The sequence below is a fragment of the Arvicola amphibius genome, chromosome 12 (assembly GCF_903992535.2).
Source record: "Arvicola amphibius chromosome 12, mArvAmp1.2, whole genome shotgun sequence".
Classification (NCBI taxonomy): Eukaryota; Metazoa; Chordata; class Mammalia; order Rodentia; family Cricetidae; genus Arvicola; species Arvicola amphibius.
Genome location: NC_052058.2, coordinates 95,558,391 through 95,564,706, shown reverse-complemented (window position 1 = coordinate 95,564,706; position 6,316 = coordinate 95,558,391).

Sequence of the window (6,316 nt, the reverse complement as noted above, 5' to 3'; positions counted from 1 at the left end):
CTTTGCTCCTATAAATGTCAGAGAAACTACACCAATGAAGTCTCACTGATGTGTCTGCATAAACATGAGCTGAGCGGGGACAAGAGCATACATGTTAATGTAGAAGGGGGAAAGAAAACTCATGAAGCCACAAATCTAGACAAAGAACTATGGGCAAATAAAGAATGCTGAAAGCAGGAGAAATAGTCTTCCCTAGGGAAGAACGTAGCAATTGTTCACAAAATACCAAATGGAGAATCCTGAAAACATACATGTAACATTATATTGACTAAGCAGGTCACCTTTATATATTTACGTGTGTGTTTGTGTGTGTGTGTGTGTGTGTGTGTTTATAAAAGATGCCACGTATTTAAATAAGAGCAAGGAGGAAGCACATTGAGGAAGGAAGGGGAAAACAGAAATGATGTAATTGTATTATGATCTCAAAAGAAATTAAACCATTATTTTTAAAAGCAGACTCCGTATGTGTATGATCACTGAAGCCTGCTTTGCAGGTGACAACACTGACTATTAGGCCCTTTGGTGAAAGCTAGTCTATAGAACCAGACCCTTAGCCAAAAACATTAGAAGTGAGATTCGCGACTGAATGACACAGAATAACAGGTCAAGAAGAGCAATTGCATAGCTCACAGATTTTTCTCAGGCAGCTATGGTTCTGTGCACTCTCAAAATTATGCTTTCAAATGCTGGCAGAACAAGGGAAAAAGTCTATTCAAACATTCCCAATGAAAAGGATAAAAGCTTGCACAAAGCCAAATTAGAAATTAAAATTGACCTCATTCCAAATGCTTAATTCAGAAATAGCAAGATCTCTTTCAGAAGTTGTCAGCATTGACAGCGACATCTTTTGTTTATGAGAACGCACTGGGAGGGCCCCTGTTGCTTTGCAAAGTATCCTATCCTCAGATCAGCCAGATAAGTAGGACAGGCACTAAAGAGACTGTAGAATGAATACACACCCTGCCAGAGTCATTGGAAGTACTGGAGTAAAACTTCTTTGTTTATATGTGCAAGAAAGTGGCTGTGCATGGAAAAGCTTTACCAAACAATGCAGTCAGGATGGGGCAGGTGACGCTCCATAACACATAAGCTTCAACATTGTTTGGCTGAGGCATTTAGTGTTTCTGTTGTGGTCTAAGAAGTTGCCAGGGTACAAGTCTTCTCAGACAGGACTTCATAGACTTTGTAATTTCCATCCTGTGACTTTAATTCCTCAAATGTGCTTTCCAGATCAATGTGATTGTATAGAAGTTTGTTGACAGAATAGCAGGGTTCATCATGGCCTCAGCTTAAAAATAACATCTATTAATTATTCTTAGGCCATATAGAAATGGTGGTATATTCTGAGCAAAGATCTTAGTCAGTTAGTATTTGACACATTCATAAAACAGAGGAAGGCAGACAAGAGGGACCAGCAGTCAACTTCCACACAAATGGCTTACATCCCAGTCTTCCTGCTTGGTGTCATTTCGAATGTGAGTTGTCCTCCACAGGCTTATGCATCTGAGGCCTCCCTCTGCAGATGGTGGCACTGTTTATGACAGTTCCAGCATCACCAAGACAGGAGCCTCACTAGAGAAGCAGGATCACAGGAGGTGGAAGAGGTATCAAACCTTGAGAGCTTGTAGTCAGCCCTACTTCCAGTCTGTTCTCTCTTTCCCCAAAGACAGCAGTGAATAAAGAGTCCCCACAGTGTACTTCTGCCCCCACGAAGCCAACTACAATTGTACCTTGCCTGCTGTACTGGCCTATACCTCATCACACTGCTTGCCTGGACCAACTCTTCCTCACTTTGCTCTTCAGCTTTAACTGTCCATTTGACAGAATTTAAACTCACTTGAGAAGAGCGTCTTTGTTGGGAGCAGTGAGACCCCAGATCCTGAATTTCTTGTAATCCCCTGATCTGAGTGCCTACAGCTGCTCTGAGCACGAGACCTTCAGGAATTCCTGATGGCAGGAGAGTGGTTTCTGGTGCGTTTGGCTGGGGCATAGCTATCTCTATATAATCTGCTTCTGAACACAATAAAGGGGGCATTCTTGGGGCATTCAAGGATGACCCGTGTCGCTGTCTTTCTGTCTGTGTGTGTTTGTGTATTTTAACCTCCTGCCCCTTCCCTGAATCTCGTGAACTGGGTTCAAGCGCACCAAGTGCAGATACGGGTGCGCGGTGCGCGGCACGTCTTCCTGAGGAATTAGCTAGATCAGGTTGGTCTGTAGGCACCTCTTTGAGGAATTGCCTTGATTGCTAGTTAAGATCAGAGGATCCAGCCCACTGTGGGTTGTAGCATCCCTTAGGCAGGGGATCCTGAACAGTAAAAGGGAAGAGGAAGCTAGCTGAGAACAAGTAAGCAAAGGATGTGTTTTTTTTTTTCTTGAGTGTGATTGTGCTATGATCAGCTTCTTGTGTTTCTGTCTTGAGTTTTCTGAAAAGATGGACTGTATATTGCCTTTTAGACAAATATTTGTTTTTGAAAATCAAAACAAAAAAATACCAATATTTAGCCAGAAAATTCTGTCCACTAACTTGAAGCTTTGGGGCACTGATGGGAGTTCTAAATATTAGAAATTGGAGAAAAACAGTCAGTTCTGAAGATTTCAGAAAATATAAGTGCTCACCTCATCACGAACTTCTTTTTCATTAATTTTAGGGAAATAAGAAACCTGCCTTGCCCAACTGACACCAGAGAGGCTTCGTCGAGCAACTGATGGAAACAGAGGTAGACCCCAGCCAAATAAATATGAGACGGAGTTCTGGGAAAGCAGCAGAAGAGGGAGAGAAAGGATTGATGGGGCCTGATGGGCCAGGAACACCATAAGAACACTCAGAACCAACTAACATGGGCTCCTAGGGACTCACAGAGACTGCACCAACAACTGAGGAGCCTGCACAGGACTGGCCTAGGCACTCTGCATATATGTTACAGCTGTGATATTTGGTCCTTTAGTGGGACTTTTAATCATGAGAAAAGCAGATGTTTCTGACTCTTTAACTGACTTTGGGGACCCTTCTCCTCATACTGGGTACCCATGAGTAGGTGCTTAGTCTTATTGCAACTTGATGTACCTTGTTTTGCTGATACTCAACAGTAGACCTGCCCTTTCCTAAATAGAAATGGAGGAGGAGTGGATGGGGGGGTGCAAATGGGAGGTGGAGGGAGTGACTGGGAGGAGAGGAGGGAGGGGAAACTGCATCTGGAATATAAAATTAATAAATACATACATTTATTAAAATAAAATAACAAAAAATATCATTCTCTTCCAGGATGACCAATTATAATTGTGCCACCACTCTGAGGAATGTCCTCTTTGCTTGTCACTGCAATGCCAAATTATTAAGATTGACAGATTAACTCCTATTTTCATGGGAATATTTTACATAGAAATTATTAAAAGTTTAACAAATCATCTCAAATATTTTAAAAAGTTAAAAGGAAGGAATTATATTAAGGACACTTAAAACTCAAAGGAATTCCAGTAGAATTAATTAGCAAACCAATATGCTGAGGAACTAGGATTGGTCTCATTCAGGATTCCCAACTTTCCTTTCACGACAGCCTGCTTATCTTCAGCCATTACCTACTTCTCAGACACATAATGTTACATGTTCAGTCACTACATCCCAGACCCTAGCCCAATCTCAATGCTTTCAGTTTCATGTCCTTTATATGCATGCAAGTGTGTGTGTGTGTGTGTGTGTGTGTGTGTGGTGTGGTGTGGTGTGTATTCATGAGCATGGGTGCATGTGTCTGTTCAGGTGCACATGACCATGTGTGCATGTGATTGTGGAAGTCAGAAATCTCCACCTGTTTTTTGAGACAAGTTCTCTCATTGAGCCTGGAGCTTCCCAAATTGGTTAGAGTGACTGGATAGCAAGACCCAGGGGAGCCTCCCATCTCCATCTCCCCAGCATATAGATTACAACAGGTAAGCCCTGCCAAATCTAGTTTTTCACCCAAGTTCTGGGTATCCAAATTCAGCACTACATGCGCACACAGAACACTTTGCTGACTGAGGCATCTGCCCAGCCCTACCCTTTGTAATTTCCACTTGTGTATAATAACCCTTTTCACCAGGCCTGTCTATAGTAAGCCTCAACTGTTGCCAATTCCTGTTAACTCTCATATCCCTCAGCATCTGAGATGTGTATTTCAAAATAATCTGTACTTATAAGGTCAATACTGCTAACCAATGACATATAAGTAGGCTATCTTGGCTCACTGGTAGATTATTTGACCCCCATTTCTAAAGAAACCATGTTGGTTCTGGTAGGAGCAGTCAGAAAACACACAGAGACACTCTTCCTCAACAGGCATAAGGGCAGGATAACTGACTGTGGAAGTGGAATAGGCAGGTGGTAGTATAATTCTAAATCTCTCATGCAAGGCCATCAGGCACTAGATGTCAAGAGAGACACTGAATGTGAAACTGTCTGATGCTTCAGGACTAAGCTGGTAGAAATAACGCCTAAGGATTACTTAGTCAGAAACCTTGATGTGTCTTGTTGCGCTGTCTTTGCCTCTGAAGACCCTCAGCCTGAAATCAGCTTCTAATCTAGCCGAACAGACACCTCAAGAAATTAAAATGTTTTCTTAAAGCAGGCTCCAGTTTTTAATTGAATCTTTAGAGAATATTCTTAATTGAATTAGTAACGCAATGGAACAGTAGTAAAGAGTAACTAAAGGAAAATAGTACATCAATGGATCTCAGGTTACAAATTTGAGTTGGGTCCTTGGGGAGTCATAAGCCAGGTTGGATGTGTTCTAATGGGAACTCTGTCTGGGTTTAGTGCAATAATGAATTTTATATCCCTTATTTCAAAATTTGCAAATGCGTATCACTGGCAAGCCTGATGATAAAACTTTGTCACAAAATCTTTGGTGACATTATGCAGAACATTTAGCCTTTCTAGACCTCAGTTTCCACAGCAATAAAATAAAGGAAGTTGAATTAAATTACCTTGGAGGATCTTCCCAGCTATAAGATTCTATGACTAGCTCACATTTTAAATTTAGCATGCGAGCGTCCCCATCTTCTGATTACAACCTGAGGCAAAATCATTTTCCTCAGCATTCATTTTAAATAGCATCCAAGAACCCTTCACTAGATATTGTTTTAAACTAGACTGCCACATTGCCCAGTAGAAATTTCTTGGATTCTATAAAAATCTATATCTGTCTCAAACAATAGCCTCCAGCCAACATGTTCCACAATTGAACACTTAAAATGCAGCTACTAGTACAATCAGGAATCTCAACTTTTAGTTTTTATATTGTTATATTTCATGCTTATATTTCATATAAATAGCCATATGTGAATAGTGATTCACATGAAATAGGGCTGTAGGATTACACTATGTGCATGGCAAAGAGCAATCAAAAGTCAATCATACAAGATGAAACAAGAATTAGTATTTGAAAATCACTGTCCTCTCTCTTCATGTGGAATTGCATGGTTCCAGCTTAGATTTTAGGTGACAGCCAATTCTGGAAGAGCAGGGCTCTTCAAAAAAATGAAAACAAAAAAAGGAAAAGAAATTTTTGTGCCAGTTTTGTTTAGTAGAAAAGTAACGAGCGCACCTAAAAAATAAACAACTATGCTGAGAGAACTGACAATGATCTCCATGAGGTCAACGTTGATTTCATTTTAACGAGATCTGGAATCACCTAGGAGACAAGCTTCTGTTGGTACTCACAAGGGAGCTTCCAGAGTGCTTAGTGTCTTAGTTACTTTCCTATTGCTGTTTTAAACACCATAACCAAGGCAAAATATAAAAGGAAGAGTTTACTTGGGACTTAACAGTTTTAGATTGTTAGAGTCCATGATCATGACAGGGAGCATGGTAACAGACAAACATACTGCTGGAGCTTACATCTTACAACACAAACATGAGGAAGAGAGACAGCGATTCAGAATGGCCTGAGTCTTTTGGAACCTCAAAACTGGCCCCCAGTGACATGCATCCTCTAACATGGCTACACCTCCTAATCATTCTCAAACAGTTTCACCAAAATATATTTGTTTGTGGAGGCCATTCTCATTCAAAACAACACAATTAGGTTCATAGCTAGAACTAATTATGCACCTGAAGCTCTCTGCCATCTTCTGATGCAACAAGAAGTTTGTCAGATGATGCAGCTCCATGACCTGTGAGTTCTTCCCAGCCCCACCAACTTGAACTACATAAATGTTATTACTCATTATAAATCATGCAGACTCAACTTTGTTGTAGAAAAACAACAACAACATGGCTATGAGTCTTAAGTTCTTATGTTTGAAAGCCAATGGCTTTCATTCAGAATCTTGCTAATGGACTGGA